At 34.4% G+C, this 20,041-nt stretch overlaps 1 protein-coding gene across 3 annotated transcripts in view; it reads right to left on the bottom strand.

Annotated features, from left to right (window-relative positions):
* LOC138713142 (proton-coupled amino acid transporter-like protein CG1139) overlaps positions 1-20,041 on the bottom strand; it is a 210,296-nt gene that overhangs the window by 71,980 nt on the left and 118,275 nt on the right. Inside the window, exon 1 of one of the 3 annotated variants that reach the window (XM_069844958.1) lies at positions 17,995-18,111. The exons of the other annotated variants lie outside the window; for them this stretch is intronic. The gene's annotated coding sequence lies outside the window, so the exon portion shown is untranslated. Of the gene's footprint in view, positions 1-17,994; positions 18,112-20,041 lie in introns of those variants that run through there. 3 annotated transcript variants of the gene reach the window in all.

The following is a 20,041-nucleotide window of genomic DNA, read 5'->3' on the forward strand; positions in this document are numbered from 1 at the left end:
TGGAGGGAAAAAGACCTCTAGGAAGGCCGAGACGTAGATGGGAGGATAATATTAAAATGGATTTGAGGGAGGTGGGGTATGATGATAGAAACTGGATTAATCTTGCTCAGGATAGGGACCGCTGGCGGGCTTATGTGAGGGCGGCAATGAACCTTCGGGTTCCTTAAAAGCCATTTGTAAGTAAGTAAGAATGAGGAGGAATACAGTAGTGGATAATTCAGGGCAATTGTGTCTCTACCAGCAAGTTAGAACGACTGTCTACGAAATAGTGTACGAAAAACATGTTAGAAACTATTTTACTATGTTCTTAAGGCTTGCTGTATTCAGCCTGCAGCCTCGATTCGCAAACATTCATATTCACAAAATAAAATATAATTTTTAACATTTGTATCATAAATATCTATTCTGGAGTTACACGCGACAGAAAAGAATAACAAAATAAAACTAAATGAACTCAAACAAAATTGACATTGCATATGAAGGGTTGTACGTCATAAGAAGACGGAAATGCAATTGAAGTTGTATAAAGTGATGGCCATACCTTATTTACTTCATAGTGGGACAGGTTTGGAATTGAACGGGCTACATCAGCTTCTTGTCTATGCAGATGACGTGAATATGTTAGGAGAAAATACACAAACGGTTAGGGAAAACACGGAAATTTTACTTGAAGCAAGTAAAGCGATCGGTTCGGAAGTAAATCCCGAAAAGACAAAGTATATGATTATGTCTCGTGACGGGAATATTGTACGAAATGGAAATATAAATATTGGATATCCTTCGAAGAGGTGGAAAAATTCAAATATCTCGGAGCAACAGTAACAAATGTAAATGACACTCGGGAGGAAATTAAACGCAGAATAAATATGGGAAATGCGTGTTATTATTCGGTTGAGAAGCTCTTATCATCCAGTCTGCTGTCCAAAAATCTGAAAGTTAGAATTTATAAAACAGTTATATTACCGGTTCTTCTATATGGCTGTGAAACTTGGACTCTCACTCTGAGAGAGGAACATAGGTTAAGGGTGTTTGAGAATAAGGTGCTTAGGAAAATATTTGGGGCTAAGCGGGATGAAGTTACAGGAGAATGGAGAAAGTTACACAACACAGAACTGCACGCATTGTATTCTTCACCTGACATAATTAGGAACTTGAAATCCAGACGTTTGAGATGGGCAGGGCATGTAGCACGTATGGGCGAATCCAGAAATGCATATAGAGTGTTAGTTGGGAGACCGGAGGGGAAAAGACCTTTAGGGAGGCCGAGACGTAGATGGGAGGATAATATTAAAATGGATTTGAGGGAGGTGGGGTATGATGATAGAGACTGGCTTAATCTTGCACAGGATAGGGACCGATGGCGGGCTTATGTGAGGGCGGCAATGAACCTTCGGGTTCCTTAAAAGCCATTTGTAAGTATGTAAGTAAGTGGGACAGTTAACAAGAAGTAGGCAGTGAAGGAATACGCTAAACTGAACTGATATCGCAAGGCTTGAGCTGTGAATACAAATTATGCTGCTATCATAATCGACACTGTGGAAAGTTAACAGAGTGTGCATTTTGTATCGTGATGAAATTGTTTAAAAAAGTAGTTATGAACCTTTAAGGCAGACGACAAAGATAACAGTGAAGAAAATGACGATCACTGCGACAGACAGTTGATACTAAAACTGGTTGTGTAGTAACTATGACAACGTACGACTTTTCAGCATTTCTATATACGTTCTTTACTAAAATTTGATTTAGGTACAGTAAAAGCACCGAACTCTCGACCAAATTACAACGTGTTCATAATATTATGAGTATAGGATATGTGCAATGTCCCACGATATGATCATATTTCACCATTTTTCGAATCTTTATTTTGGCTCTGACTCAACGACCGCAGAACTTTACCACAGTCTAGAATATACAGTCACGAAGCTCAATACGTAGTAAATATGCATCCATAGATAGTTGCTAACCACTAGGATCGCTACTATCGCCTCATTACAGACAATGCGAAACATTACCTGCACAGTCTATTGTTTCTAGTACCCTCATATACTCAAGCTTCGTGACTGTACTAGACTGTGACTTTACGCTGTTTTTCTCTATTGTTTCAAATTTTGCGCAACTAAACCCCAGGTTATGTGTCTTCTCTTGTGTATAATAAGATAATAAGACTAGGCACAAGTAGAATAGGGAGAAATTAGAAGAAAAATCGCAATAGTTCCTTGACATGTTTGCACAAAATCACGTGTAGAAACTCAGTCCTTAAATACAATCTGACGCTATTTGATAACTGACTCAACTGGTATGGAAGCAATGATCTTCAGTAACGCGAGCATGTATGTTTACCGGTACAATAAATACAAGTACAGTTCGGAAATTTATTGATTGCATATTGTATATCTTAATGTTTTCATTTTATCTATCACCTGATATATTCTTATACCCCAACGTTTCTCCCGTTCACCTCATCTCAAAAAAAAAAAAAAAATTGTCACAGCGAAAAACGCTACGAACTTTTCCATGAACCCATTAAGTCACCTTCAGAGATTATAGAGGGTGGAAGTTAAATAACCTTCCTGATTGAAAGGGGCGACACGGTACACTTAAGTTAATAAAAAAACCTATATTACGTTTGTGATTAAATGCACGGTTAATTATAAAATTAAGTTTGAAGTTTCAGAAGTCCGGCAACATCGCCGCTAACACACTCTACTCGTGATACAGATGTAACAGGTCAACGAACTCGGTCTGAACTTCTCTCTGGCTCGACGTTGCAATCTGTTCGCATTGTACAGTGGCTTGAAATTGGTGGGTTTTAAATTAAATTTACACCAAAATAATCCACGTTATTAAAATACGCCAGAAGGGTAAATTATTCTTTATTAGATTTCGTATCGATATGGACAAAAATCACGATCCTACTCGTAATATTTCCTGAATAAGAGGTTGTTAAACATTTGGAAGAAAAAAAAACATTTTTTTTTCTGAAAAATCTATGAACTTTCCACCAATATAATAGTACAGATTTTTTTGTCACATACTACATGAAAATATGTAGGGTTATTTCACTTCCACCCTATATATATGTATATGTATATGGACATCATTTTATTTTTACTTGCATTTTTATTGCACCTGCATTTCTGAATGTACTTCACTCTCACCCCTTCACTAATGTCCTTGCTCCCGTCAGACACACAAACTTACGGCCTCTGTTGCATTCGAAGTCTTCAAGCAGTGAAGTAAACACTGCAGTGTATAGTGTGTTTCAGAAATATGGTTGCGTTTTCTATAGAAGAAAGAACCTATATTAATAATATCGTACTAAAAATAATATTCAAGAAACGATAAATTCAATTTCAGAGAATATGCTTCAAAATGTTTTTAATAATATGCTTAAAGAATTGAAGCCTGCATTGTAATGAACGACAACCATTTCAGCAACTTGTTTAAAAATTCAGATTAGCTTATTTTTAATTGAGGTGGCTAGAAGCAAAGGAATGCTAGTGACATTTGTAATAACATGAGTTAAGTGTATCCAGTGTAAGCTAAAGTATCTAAAATTTTAGTGGCAGAGGGATATTTTAATCGCATCACACATTAAAATTTAAATAAAAAAATTCACCGAATTTACGAAAGCTTAAATATTTAAACCCCATTTTCTCAAAAGTAACTTAAGTGCACTTACAGTCCTTTACTTATGACCCCCGCAATTTAAATGCACTCTCTATATTGTATGTTAACATCAATAATTAATATGCTAAATAAAGTAGACATTACATAACGAACATAGCCGCCTGAAAAGTTGAGTTTTTGAAAAAAAATGTTACTACTCTACTGTATTTTGATAAATTCCGTAAAAGTGATAATCAAACTGAAAATCGTAATATCGTATTTCCCTACAACATAAATGGATACACTACTTTTCTCTCCTCCTATAGCTAGTAAAATGATTTGTTTACATATTGCACTAGTAACATCAAACTCCTGCAATGGAAGGAGGCAACAGTGTTTCCGAGTATAGCCAGGTTAATGTTAAAAATGTTGGTAAAAATAAAGTGATGTCCCTGTATATATATATATATATATATATATATATATATGCCTTATTGAGTTAGGAATTAAGAACGTTCTTTTCACTGTATACAATATCCATTTTGCATGAGATTTTCTAAAGTCACAGACTCAGTTTATACACATGGAGACAATATTTCCTAAGTAACGGGAAAGCATGCCCTCACGAAATTGATCTCCTGACCAGAGTCGAAGGCTGGCTAGACGATACTATACGGTGGGTATTACATACTCTGAGGTATTTGCTGAGGGGAAGGCGTTCGATTCCGAAGTGCTTGCACATCGTTAGCCTGTAAAGCACCTGTGCAAACGCCCTTGTACTGCTTATGCAGACGTGTTCAAGGTTTGCTTCATTCTGTGTGCTAAATCCTACTTAGTTAATGCTTATGGTAATCTGAGAGTGCGTGGGAGGAGGCCCAGTCTAGCCATCCTGAGTGAGGAGGCATTTCACGGACGTAATTGAAAGTTGATACACCCGTAAGCATTCTCCGCACAAGTGTTGCCTCTGAAATTGATATACAGCTGTTATAGTGAAGACAAAATAGTGATAATAATAATAATAATAATAATAATAATAATAATAATAATAATAATAATAATAATGTGACTTTTAAGGAATCCGAAGGTTCATAGCCGCCCTCACATAAGCTCGCCATCGGTCCCTATCCTGAGCAAGATTAACCCAGTTTCTACCATCATATCCCACCTCCCTCAAATCCATTTTAATATTATTCTCCCATCTACGTCTCGGCCTCCCCAAAGGTCCTTTTCCCTCAGGCCTCCCAAATAAAACTCTATATGCATTTCTGGATTAGTCCATACGTGCTACATGCCCTGCCCATCTCAACGTCTGAATTTAATGTTCCTAATTATGTCAGGTGAAGTATACAATGCGTGCAGTTCTGCGTTGTGTAATTTTCTCCATTCTCCTGTAACTTCACCCCTCTTAGCACCAAATATTTTTCTAAGCACCTTATTCTCAAACACCCTTAACCTATGTTCCTCTCTCAAAGTGATAGTCCAAGTTTCACAACCATACAGAACAATCGGTAATATAACTGTTTTATAAATTCTAACTTTCAGATTTTTTGACAATAGACTGGATGATAAAAGCCTCTCAACCGAATAATAACAGGCATTCTCATAATTATTCTGTGTTTAATTTCCTCCCGAGTATCATTTATATTTGTTACTGTTGCTTCAAGATATTTGAACTTCTCCACCTCTTCAAAAGATAAATTTCCAATTTTTATATTTCCATTCCATACAATATTCTCGTCACGAGACATAATCATATACTTTGTCTTTTCGGGATTTACTTCCAAACCTATCTCTTTACTTGCTTCCAGTAAAATTCCCGTGTTTTCTCTAATCGTTTGTGGATTTTCTCCTAACATATTCACGTCATCCTCATAGACAAGAAGCTGATGTAACCCGTTCAATTCCAAACCCTCTCTGTTATACTGGACTTTCCTAATGGCATACTCTAGAGCAAAGTTAAAAAGTAAAGGTGATAGTGCATCTCCTTGCTTTAGCCCGCAGTGAATTGGAAACGCATCTGACAGAAACTGACCTATGCGAACTCTGCTGTACGTTTCACTGAAACACATTTTAATTAATCGAACTATTTTCTTGGGAATACCAAATTCAATAAGAATATCATATAAAACTTCTCTCTTAACCGAGTCATATGCCTTTTTGAAATAATTATTTCTTATGCTATATTTAATTTGTAAGATGTCTTGTTTTTAAGATTGACAGTAGTCTATTTGTTACATTTCGAATGAACGTCAATGCAATTGTCAATGACCTTGCGACAAACACACATCAATAGTCTACTCAACAGGGTAACAAACGACTTTTTCAGCGTAGGTACGTATCGGGAGAAGTAAATTATGACTCTCTATTGTCTTAAAAAAAATTATATTCACAAAATATTTTTTTAGACTGCCTCCGTGGTCTGTTGGTCAGCATGCTGGCTTCCAGATCAGGAGGTCCCGGGTTCGATTCCCGGGCTCGGCTCTCTGTGAATTTTTGTTGTTGAAGAAGAAGAAGAAGAAGAAGAAGAATTCCCTGGGTGTCTAGAGTCTGGAAATTTGCATGAATGTGAGTGTGATTGTGAGTATGCCGGGTTAATATCAATTAACCAATCATCACAAATATAAAAATACATCAGGACTGTCGCTGGGCTGTAACCTGAACACACGTTTCAGTGTCACATTGTTGACAAGTAACTCCATCTGTTAGCACAACCATAAAGCATCTAATAGATGCTATAGAGTTACCAACAACGAAAAAAAAAAAGAAAAAAAAATTGTGCGAGATCGTGCGTATTTGCTTGGTTTCCGCACAAAACCAATCCGCGGAAAGTCTAAAATTCCACATTCAGTATTCCCAACCTAACACACATAACAATTTCCCTCTTCTTACCGCTTAAGTGACATATTCATTTTACTGCTTTAGGCTTTTAACATATTATTTTTAGAGACGTTCAATATAGTAATAATTATAAATTGGAAACTTACCACTGCAATTTCACCTAAATTGCACTCTTAATTATTGTTTTTAAATATTTGCAAAAATTTAGTAAACTCTACAACTCCACTAAAGTTACTGCATTCGTGATGCAAGTAACATTTAGGAAGCCGTGAAAAAATCAACAAGCTTCCAGGCTCATCATAGACTGGGGGGGGGGGAAGACAGACGTATATCATGGCCTGCTGGAGTATAGTAAACACAGAAAACATTTTAAAGCAACAATGTTGAAGATAGATATGTTTGTTTTGCAAATTTGCCGTCATTGAACAGAAACCAAGATGGAGATTTCATTACAATTAATTAGAAATTCCTCTTTCAGGTTTGTAATAAACGATCTTCGCACAAAATAATGTACGATACATGAGCGGTATGTTTTCTTTCAATTCTCGGAAATTAAAAAAGCTCAACTACGTTTCGCTTTTTCAAACTTTTCCTCGAACATGAAAACTTCACATACCGCTCTTGTAACGCATATTACAGACGTGGACAAATTATTAGCAAAATTGAAGATTTTTATTATATATTTTTACAAAATATGATTCTTCAATTTAGACTACAGTTGACATTTTTGTGTATTTCCAAATTATTAGCAAAATTGAAGATTAGTGTTGCAGATTTTTCAAAATTTAACTCCTCAATTTGGACTACATTTGATATTTTTGCATATTTACAAATTATTAGCAAAACTGAAGATTTTTATTGTATATTTTTACAAAATTCGATTCTTCAATTTGGACTACAGCTGACATTTTGGATATTTCCAAATTATTAGCAAAACTGTAGATTTTTGTTTTATATTTTTACAAAATTTGACTCTTCAATGCAGTTGACATTTTTGCTAATTTACAAATTATTAGCAAAATTGAAGATTTTTATTATATATTTTTACAAAACTTGACTCCTCAATTTAAACTACAGTTGACATTTTTGCATATTTCTGTCTACTGTAATGATGGAAATATCCAAAATTGTCAACTGTAGTCTAAATTGAAAAGTCAAATTTTGTAAACAAAATATCATAAAAATCGTCAATTTTGTTAATAATTTGTCCACGTCTGTACTATTTTTCTGGGGAATTATTGACAGTTGCACAAAAAAATATTATTTTACCTTTTCTTGAGTTATTTATGCTCCGCCACCAGTATTTTGGCAGTTTATTTCGTTCAGAACTTATATTGAACTTTTTCGTCATTCACCATGTCTCTCATAAAAAGTTTTGATCCCAATTATCGTCTCTAAAAATTTATTAAAATACATTTTTACCTCAAAGCTGTAATTATTAGGTAGTAATTGTGGAATCGAAGAAGGGATGTCAAGTACACCGGGTTTTAATCAACCGCCTTATATTTCCCACCTGTTTTGTAAAAAACCTACCGGTACATAAAGTTGCCATGGATACAGTTGTAATCTGGGTCACCCGCATGTTTCCCCATATCGCCGAAACCTGAACAGGCCAGGTATCCACGCGCAGATAATAGGCCTACATGTAAGTTATCTTACACACAAAGTCGCATACATGTTAGGTTAAAATATTCCATTGGCCTCGATTTTGTGGAACCACAAAATATGCAAAGCATGACTTACCGACATTTTACGCAGTTCTCATGTTTCTGAAACAGTTTGAACAAATGACAGCGAATAGAAACTGAATTTCTGTGAGACGGTTTCCTAAAAGTACCTCAGTTTCTACTTTTTTATTATTATTTTTTCTTTGATATATTATCTATATATACAGAGTGATTTATATAGAACTGACACATTTCTCTCATTAATTGTTTCAAAACGAATTGTGCTAGCGACAACTTATTATACCTAAAATGTAGAGGAATTTTGGGAGATTATTTACCTCTATAGCAAATGTTGAAAATGTCCTCCATCCTGCATAAGGCACAACTCAACACGTCGTTCCATGTTACTGGCCACTCGTTGCAGGACTCTGTTGTCAATAGCTTGAATCTCCTGTGTGATGTTGTGCTTCAGATCGTCCAATGTCTGGGGACGTGTGGCGTAAACCCTGTCTTTTAAGTAACCTCATATAAAGAAGTTCGGCGTTGTCAAATCCGGAGATCTCGGTGGCCACAAGTTCCTGGAAATTATTCGGTCGTCAAAGAAACTTGCAATTAGTTCCATGGATTCATTTGATGTATGGCATGTAGCACCATCTTGCTGAAAATATCCTTGACTCAGCTCTACATCGTCCAGTTGCTCAACAAACTCCATGAAAATCAGTCGGTACTCTGCAGTGTTCACAGTCTGGTTAAAAAAAATTGGCCCCACTATTCTCTGTGCGGATATTGCGCACCAAACTCCGATTTTAACCGGGTGCATAGGTGTTTCATGGATGGCATGTGGATTTTCGATGGCCCAATGGCGTGAGTTCTGTGAGTTCACATAACTGGATAAATGGAACCATGCTTCATCTGTGAACCATGTGATGGACAATATGGCATGATTTTGCACAATGAACGTCTGAAACCAACGACAAAAATTCAATCTTTTATCCTTATCTGATTCCTGTAGCTGATGAACAACCGTAACCCTATATGGCTTTAGGCCTGCACTTTTCTTAGCTCTCTGACACATTGAGTAGGTGTACCCTGTCTCCTGCGACAAACGTCTTAATGATTTTTTGGGTGACTGCTCCAGTCGTGCTCTTACGTCAACAACAACCGTGAGAAGCCTAGATGAAAGATGCTTGCCCTTTTCACTCACCAGAGATCCAGTTGTTTCCAATTTGTTTACCAGTCCCAGTATTGTGTTTCTTTTGGGAGGATTGCGAACATCAAATTCTCTCTGGTATGCCCTTTGAGTAGCTGTAATTGAATTCGTAATCCAGTATTGCTTCACAAGGAAGAGTCGTTGATTTAATGTTTACTGCATTTTCACGTTGACACAAAATGTCGAAAACAGCTGCCAACAATAGGAATAAAACATAAACATCTGCGCATCTAGTGCTGCCAACAATAGGAATAAAACATAAACATTGCGCATCTAGTGCTGCCAACAATAGGAATAAAACATAAACATCTGCGCATCTAGTGACAAGGAATCGAAACTCCAGAACATTCTGCTTAATTTGGTGCTAAAATTGGGTCATTGAATGAATTTCCAACGGAATAATTAAAGAAAGAAATGTGTCAGTTCTATATAAGTCACTCTGTATATATATATATATATATATATATATATATATATATATATATAATTTAAAGTGGTAATGGAAATTACTGGAAAATGGCTGAACGGATTTTAATGAATGACCCGTCATTTTGAAGCTTGGCATCCAACGAGTTTCATAAAAATAGTAACTTTCAGTGAAGCGTTAGTTTTCCTACATAATTTTCATATTTTCCAAAATCCACCTTCAGTCAGTTTTGAGAACTAATTGTGATTTCAGAATAAAACAAAACACAGACTACAAGAAACAATAGACTATTACACGAAGGCCATGACCTGCAGGATTGCTGACATATTTAGAGTTCAAATTCACTGGATTATTAAAAACTTCAAGACTTACTAAAATTAATTTACAGGTATGATTCTGCGGTGTCTAATTTTCTGAGTACAGCTGTGGTTTGGATATTAAAATCTACAAAACTTGAGGTGGTTTGATGACATTATTACCATTATAAATAAAATATTATTATAGTTAATGCCATGATGTGACTATTTCGTTAATTATACATATTAATGCTTTATTGATGATAAGAAAGTGAAACGGTTTGGGATTATATAAGTAGATGTAGAGAATATCTTAAATTATATCTTCATTTCTATAATTTACTGAGTATGTATATCTATTTGTATGTATACATATATATATATATATATATATATATATATATATATATATAACTACAAAACTTACGTAAGATAATATTGTTATTAAAATCAAATATTTTTATAGTTATTAATCAAGTGGGGTTGGGTCTTTTTCATATACTTAATGGCGGTGTGGTGTAGATATTTATATGCGTCATTCTCTTCAGTATTGGCTCGAGAGAGCGCAAAAATTACAGTTCCTAAGGAAAGACCAAATGGTATTACTTACTGATATAATAAGAGGCCTACAAAATTATGTAGTCTCCCGATCATTTCAGCAAGATCTCTTAGCAGGATAAAGTGATTTACCCTCTACATTTCAAGCTCTATATGCAGCAGCTATACCAAGATGCTATGTCTATTGTTCGAAATCATAGCAAACCTGACTTTTTTTTTTAACTTTCACCTACAATCCACAATGACCTGAAATATCTATTGCTTTACTCCCACATGAAAAACCCACTGATCGTCCTGACATTTTTACTTGCATTTTCGCGTTGAAACTCAAAAACTGAAGTGGATAAGTTCAAGAAAAAGTATTTGGCATAAAAAAAAAACATTCAGAGGGAGTATGTTTCATCATTACGGAAGGATATAACTTTCAAAATGTCTGGTATTCTTCATTGAAAATAAATCTGAAAAAATTTTATTTGAACGTCTAATGAACTTAGTTTGCAGCATTTGCTGCACAAGCCACTAGTTCATTGTTAATGAAACTTGCATACTATGGCATAAGGAGGATAGAACAAACATTTTTCCGTTCATATTTGCTTGGACGTTCCCATATTGTTGATGTAAATGGAAAAAGAAGTGCTGTAGCTCCAATTAAGTGTGGTGTTCCTCAGGGCTCTATTCTTGGTCCATTCCTGTTTCTTATTATGATAAATGACTTGCCATACAATGTGTCGGCTAAAACTATAATGAATGCTGACGATACAACTTTTGTTATCACACATAATAATACTGCTGAGTTAGATTTTATGAAGCAAGCTGCATTTGCTGAAATAAGAAAGTGGTTTTCAATTAATGGGTTTATTGTTAATGATGAAAAAACGCATGTGTTAACTCTAAGTTTGAAACAAACCCAAACTAATGTGATAAATGGATCTGTAAAGATGCTGGGTATGTATTTGGATCCTAAACTATGGTGGAATAGCCATGTCAGTTATGTATGTAAAAGAATTTCTAGAGTAATTTAACTCTTGAGAAGTATCATGTACAAGATTCCCAAACATTATTTAAAACAAGTTTAGTATGCACTATTCGAAAGTATTATTAGATATGGATTACTTTTATATGGAAATAGTTCTGACCATCCAAACATTCTGTTACTGCAGAAAAAGGCAGTTCGTATTATAATAATGTCACCACCCAGACTATCATGTAGATCTCTTTAGATCTGCATCGCTATGAAACCAGAAATAATGATCAATTAAACGTACCACATGTCAGGTTGCAAAAAACACAATCAAGCTATGTAATTACTGCAATAAAAGTATATAATAAGATGCCTACAAATATAAAGAGACTTAATGAAACAATTTAAATTTCAGATTAATAGATGGCTACAAAATAATCCCTTTTATAATATGAATGAATTTTTTGAAAATGATGTAGCATTTTAGTTAAATTTTATTATTTTTTACTCTTTTAATATTTTAAATATTGACACATTGTTTTTTTATATTATCACATTGACGAAGCCTCTTGTATTCTTGTACCTTCAGGCAAATCTATACTAATAATAAATCTATAGCCGAAATATTCTGGTAATTTTCGATTTTCCAAAAATAATTGGTCCTAACATATATAAGTAACCACCCTGAAACCGAAAATCGCTTTTTTGAAATTTTTGTTTGTATGTCTGTCTGTATGTTTGTTACCTTTTCACGCGATAATGGCTGAACGGATTTCGATGAAAATTGGAATATAAATTAAGTTCGTTATAACTTAGATTTTAGGCTATATGGCATTCAAAATACATTATTTAAAAGGGGGGTTATAAGGGGGCCTGAATTAAATAAATCGAAATATCTCGCTTATTATTATTTATTTTTGTGAAAAATGTTACATAACAAAAGTTTCTTTACAAATAATTTTCGATAAGTTTTATTCCCTGAAAAATTTTGATATGACTGATATTTAATGAGATAAATGAGTTTTAAAATTAAAATAACTGCCATCTAAGGCCGTGTAATGAATTAAAAAACAAATGACTTCGTATATAAGGGGCCTTGGACAGCAACAATCGAAAGGTATGAAAGATAGCCTACAGAGAATGTTTCTGTGTTTGTATGAAGTAATATCGGAAGCTAAATTAACCGATTTGTATAATTAATTATTATTTCACCATTGGAAAGTGTAGTTTCTCTAGATGGACATAATGCTATAATGTTATTACAGTAACTTCTGATATAATATAATATAATATAATATAATATAATATAATATAATATAATATAATATAATATAATATAACTTAAGTTATTTGAAGGGTTCAGAACCATAGTGGGCCAAGCGCCATTTACTGAATACGTAGAAAACAAGGGTTAAAATCAAGTTATTACCATAATTCAATGGAAACCTATAACAAGTAAAATAAAATATACACATTAAATCTAAATGATGTCAATGCTCATTAAACTATGGTTGCATGTAATAAAAATTAAGAAACAGGTTAAAGGAATTGTCATGGCACCAAATGAGTGTCCCTGGACCAAAATGATCGCATTTTAATTATTTGGATGCAATTTAAATTAAGTAACATATTAAACGATTTATCCTTCTATCAAACACGAATGTTCCCTGCATCAAACGTCCTATTTTAATTATGTAATTACTTTATATTTATTTCTAACGGGTGCAGCGGAGCGCACGGGTACGGCTAGTAAAGAATATGAATATGAATATGAATAAAAGTGATGGAAGTACCTTTAGGTCTAGCAAAGATTCTTAACAGATGTAGACGTACGGAATGGGTAAATGTTAGAATGAAATAATGAGTGGATTTCTTTAATTAATGTGATAGCGTGTTCACAGGATAACGTACGCTGCTACACCTATTTGCATCTCTGTGGTCCCTGCGATGCACACGTGCATTCAATTGCTTTTGCCAGCTGCAGTAGTAAATAGGCGCTTTGCGTAACCATGGCAATTACACATAAAAGCGCTGTCATTGTTTTGCTTTGAAAACGCATTCGTTACAACTTCGTTTGTCTTCAAACACATTCATGGGCTTTAACCGCATAAAAAGTAAATGACCAGTAACCTCCATAAAGAAGGCACTTAAAACTTTTTATTACATAAACAGCGTTCTGCTAGTCGGATGGCTTGTGAACAGGTTTGCCGAGAATCTCTTTTCGAATATCTGCAAGTCTAAGTAAAACTAAGAAAAGTTCGATATTAGAATAGCTTTCTCTAGGTACGTACTCTGATCCCCTTGCAGATCTTCTGTTAATTTTTTACCGCTCGATCTTTGAACAAACCACGAGGGACATACAGGGTGTAACAAAAATAGTGGTAAAACTTCAGGTATGGATTCCTCTAATGTTGTTGTTGTTAACTGTCCAAAGACAAGTCTGAACTTCACAAGCGACACCAAAAAGATACCACTTATGAGACAACTAAGCCAAGAGATAATGGGATATGTGACCACTTACTTTCCTCTTCCATTGCATATATCGCCGATTAGCTACATGTTACGCTAATCAAACTTCACACGCATACAAACAATTAACATTGTTAAACCTGTATTTCGCTTTTCGCAATTGTCATTACTGAATAACATCCTATTTCTTTATGGCAGTAATCGATATTCATCTATTTCAACTTCACGGTGTCTGAATAGGTTGAGTATTCATAAATATACATTTATGAATAGGGCTAGGATTTTGATGACCTATAAATCATGAAAAAATGTCCTAAAAACAATGCATTTATGACCTAAAAATCTTTAAAAATGCCCTACAAATTGATCTTACATAATTGGCTTAGTAGGAAAAGAAGTTTTGTACTACTTAATATTTAGACTAATAATTAAAATTAAATTCTAGTACCAACATTTAAATGTATTTAATTTTACATATTTTTTTCTAAGTGGTACAGTTTAATTAATTATTTTACCTGATGTAGTTTCCATCAGCCCACTCTTATCCGGAACTAGCAGGTATAGAGAAGTCTATATTGAAGGGGTGGTTGGACTGATCCATTACATGGGGTATACTACGTTAAAATGGCAATATTTGTGTAGAAAAACGATTAAAATATTATACAAAATAATGGGTATTAATGGAGAAAATATGTAGAGAAAATATCAAAGAAAATAAACATTATTTTACATTAATAATGGGAATTTATGGTCAAAATTAAATTAAAATGCCTAAAAAAGACCGAATAAAACAAAAAATGCTCTCATGATTTGAAACAGCCAAAAAATGCAAAAAAAATGCCCCAACAAATGTGTCTTAAAACACTTAGTTTATCACATAAGATATAAATACCAAAGCAGGTACGTATGTTTCTGGCTTAATAGAAAAAAGATGCAATTTCATCAAAATCCTAGCCCTAATTATGAACATTTTGTGAGGGAATTTTAGGGTTATATTATTTATATTTTTATTAACGAAAATAGTCCTAATAAAGGCTGGTTCACAATAAACCGGGAACGAGAACCAGAATGAAAACGAGAAGCAGAGGACGTGAATATGAAATTTTTTGATTCACAATAAACCGAGAACATAGATGACGATGCATATCGATATGTATGTCAATAACGATATGTAAAGTCGATATTACGCATTCTGATGTTATTTGTGTATAAATGACCAATGGCGTTCTCTCATGACTACAAGGTAGCCAACATAAACACAGGTTAAACACCTTCGAAATTTCAACTGAAACTTTTAATTAGGTACGGTACTATAAATATGCCCATGCATCTTTATTATCACAACCTGTTTTAAGTCTACCATAACGTAAAATAATTAGAGAAGAAACATTTATAATAGAACAAATATGAACACAACAGTAGTTATTGGATTGAAGCATGAATATGTAGTGTGTAATACAACCAATACAGTAATAAAATATGATTCGCTTCCGATCGGTGTTCAAAGATGCAGCTATTGAAAGACACATATTCTCCTTCATTTTCTCATCTTTATACGAGGCGCGCCGCTTATCGTAAACGTGAGGATTTTCCTCAACACTCAATATTAGAATCTCATCAAATAAAACTTGCTCCATGATGCACAGCACAGAACAAAATAATGCATAGGCTATGTCACGGTCTTCTTGCTACAAAATATACGACGACAAAATAGCTTTTAGATGGCAATAGAATGAATCTAGTGGGCTGTGATCGGAAACGTGAACGGCAAAGTTGAAACTTGGCCAACTCTCCGTTCCCGATCCCGGGCTCCGGCAAGCTTTTCGTTAATTGTGAATGCTCACATTTAAATGTACACATTGTAATAATTTTACCGTTTTCGTTTTCGTTCCGATTCTCGTTTCCGGTTTATTGTGAACCAGCCTTAAATATTACTCGAGGTCTGAGATTACTGTACATAATTTTTAGGTATGGAGTGCATAAATGTATTTTCTGGGACAGAAACTCTAATATTTTTACTGCTTACTAGAGAATTTACTTGTAATGTACAAGTCCATACCTTTGTGGATTAGGCCTCTGGTCACTTTAACAATATTCTGGAATTACCAACTCATTAAGTTCATCATAGTACTTTTAATTACGAATATAAAGATTGCCCCAAGAAATGTTTCTTTCTTGACGCTTGTCCAGTAGTAAACATTATAGAAATATGAATGGCAAATACACACAAAATGGCTTAGTAAACACTAATGACCTCGTTAAAATGGCTGGAAGTTTCCGCTATTTGCTTATAATATTTTGTTCAATGTCCTCTTTGACTTCAAATTATTCACTCTTTAAAAATATTGCTCAATGCTTGAAGTTATCATCTAAATGTAGCCATAAATCATTTACGTTAGTGACTTGAGGTTATGTGACTTAAAGCAAAGGTTGAAGATATTCGCATTCATTCACTCATTCATTCACAGTGTTCTCCCGAAGGGCAGGTCTTTCACTGCAAACCCAGCAATCTCCAATCTTTCCTATTTTCTGCCTTCCTCTTAGTCTCCGCATATGATCCATATATCTTAATGTCGTCTATCATCTGATATCTTCTTCTGTCTCGAACTCTTCTACCGTTCACAGCTCCTTCCAGTAGGCAGTTTCTTCTCAGACAGTGACCCAACCAATTCCTTTTCCTCTTCTTGATCAGTTTCAGCACCATTCTTTCTTCACCCACTCTTTCCAACACAGCATTCAATCAATTCACTGATTCAATCACTCACTCACTGTTATATTTTGCTCCTGATGGAAGTCACATGTACGAGTAACATCTTGATAAATTGGACCGATGTTATATGCTATAATTTTAATGGGACAATAGAAAAAAAATTGGTAGGAAAATTAAAATTTCACAATACTATAATATTGTACAACTTAAAATATGGACATTACGATAGTTGTTTTCTTTACGGTCCGACACGGTTTAATAAACTAATGTGAGAAATGAAGTTTTGCCAATATGAGGGTTAAATACAATTAATTATTCATATTGCGTTCAATCAATTCACAGATTCACTCACTCACTCACTCACTCACTATTATATTTTGCTCCTGATGGAAGTCACATGTACGAGTAACACCTTGATAAATTGGACCGATGCTATATTTCGTTTATTTTTTTCTTTGTAGAATGATTTTTATTGATTTATTATTTGGTTGAATTAGTTGAACCGTTATGGTTGGTAACTTCATTCATTCATTAATTCATTCATTCATTCATTCATTCATCCATTCCTTTATTCATTCATTCATTCATTCATTCATCCATTCATGCATTCATTCCTTTATTCATCCATTCATCCATCCATCCATCCATCCATCCATCCATTCATTCATTCATTCATTCATCCATCCATTCATTCATTCCTTTATTCATTCATTCATTCATCCATTCATTCATTCATTCATCCATTCATTCATTTATTCATTCATTCATTCATTCATCCATTCATTCATTCATTCCTTTATTCATTAATTCATTCCTTTATTCATTCATTCATTCATTCATTCATTCAGTCATTCATTCATTCATTCACTTATTCGCTCACTCATTCATTCACAAATTAAATTAATAACAGTTTCGCTTTCATATTCGATTAACCCTAACACTTTTATTTGTATTCAATAAACTGCTGACATAGCCAATGGTGCAGTTACTGTTAGTCATTTAAGCCACTTCATTATGAACACAAAATACCTTATAAAAGGCGTCTCCTTTGTTGTTTTACAGTGGATAAATAATAACAAATATTGGCCGATTAATTCTATAAACATAAACATACGGCTAACAGTGACAATCTAAGCAATTATTATGGTAAAAGAAACACAAGATGACAACGAAATTCGACTATAGTGGTGCATGAACAGAGACACAAAGGCAACAGAGAAATTGTCATAGTATTGTAAAAATCATAAACCTTTGATAATGATAAAAATTGGCTCCACCGATGTTTGAAGGCGTACACACGTGTAACGAAGACGTCACTTCACACACAGACTTGAACTAGTGGCTCGCGCACTCGGGTAATCTCGACAGGTACTGAGCAGCCTACGACCTCGCTCCCCTATATAAAGTGCCCGAGTAACACCTTTCATGACGTTACGACACTTGTTACATCGGCCGTGACGTCACACACATACACATCTTGTTTTTCCGTTGATTTTTCCAAAGCCTACACGAGGTGTGTCATAAACTCCAAAAACATACAGATTCTAGCAAATAAAGATTCACTTAATTACAAATGCCTTTTAAGGAACCCGCAGGTTTACTGCCACCTTCACTTAAGCCCGCTATTGGTCTCTATCCTGTGCAAGATTAATCCATTCTCTTTCATCATATCCCACCTCCCTCAAATCCATTTTAATTATTATCCTCCCATCTACGTCTCGGCCTCCCCAAAGGTCTTTTTCCCTCCGGTCTCCCAACTAACAATCCATATCTATTTCTGGATTCGCCCATACGTGCTACATGCCCTGCCTATCTCAAACGTCTGGATTTAATGTTTCTAATTATGTCAGGTGAAGAATACAATGCGTGCAGTTCTGCGTTGCGTAACTTTCTCCATTCTTCTGTAACTTCATCCCTCTTAGCTCCAAATATTTCCTTAAGAACCATATTCTCAAACACCCTTAATCTCTGTTCCTCTCTCAAAGTGAGAGTCCAAGTTTCACAACCATACAGAACAACCGGTAATATAACTGTTTTATAAATTCTAACTTTAAGATTTTTTTGACAGCAGACTAGATGACAAAAGCTTCTCAACCCAATAATAAAACGCATTTCCCATATTTATTCTGCGTTTAATTTCCTCCCGAGTGTCGTTTATATTTGTAACTGTTACTTTGTCTTTTCGGGTTTTACTTCCAATCCTATCGCTTTACTTGCTTCAACTAAAATTTCCGTGTTTTCCCTAATCATTTGTGGATTTTCTCCTAACATATTTACGTCATCCGCATAGACAAGAAGCTGATGTAACCCATTCAATTCCAAACCCTCTCTGTTATCCTGAACTTTCCTAATGGCATATTCTAGAGCAAAGTTAAAAAGTAAAGGTGATAGTGCATCTCCTTGCTTTAGCCCGCACTGAATTGGAAAAGCATCGGACAGAAATTGGCCTATACGGACTCTGCTGTACGTTTCATTGAGACACATTTTAATTAAACGAACTAGTTACTTGGGAATACCAAATTGATAAGAATATTATATAAAACTTCTCTCTTAACCGAGTCATATGCCTTTTTGAAATCTATGAATAACTTATGTACTGTACCCTTATACTCCCTTTTTTTCTCCAATATCTGTCGAATACAAAATATTTTGTTAAAAGTGGGCCGAAACCATTAGAATTACAAATAAGCGATTGATGCCAAGGAAACAGGAGAACTCACATAAACATTCTCACGAACCTTCACTTTGTCAACCACAAATAAAATATCCTTACATGTTCAGTGCAGTTCGATGTGGCTTCCGTTTGTTATCCTACACACATACAGTCTATACTCATTAGTTTAGTTTATTTACTCAGACGATAGATAACCATAGAAGTTGTATGTATGTATGTATGTATGTATGTATGTATGTATGTATGTATGTATGTATGTATGTATTTATTCACACTGCAATGGGTATATATCCGGTGGCAGTGGTAACTAATTACACTCAATAATGACAGTAATAAACTTGTTAATTAAAAATACACTTAATAATACCTATAATTAATACTAACAATAATTTATGATAATAATAATAGTAATAGGGAATATCCTAAATTAAATGAAGCACTATCACTTAAAATAACATTTTAAATAAATCAAATTTGTATCTTAAATCTAAGTTCGAACTAAAACCCACGAGTATGATATGTTCATATCTGCACAAGTATCTTTCCACATTACACTCATTTCGCTGTCAACTCACTCACTGCACTGAAACTACGACACATTTCACTGATTCAACCCTGATTT

The sequence above is a fragment of the Periplaneta americana genome, chromosome 14 (assembly GCF_040183065.1).
Source record: "Periplaneta americana isolate PAMFEO1 chromosome 14, P.americana_PAMFEO1_priV1, whole genome shotgun sequence".
NCBI classification, from domain to species: domain Eukaryota; kingdom Metazoa; phylum Arthropoda; class Insecta; order Blattodea; family Blattidae; genus Periplaneta; species Periplaneta americana.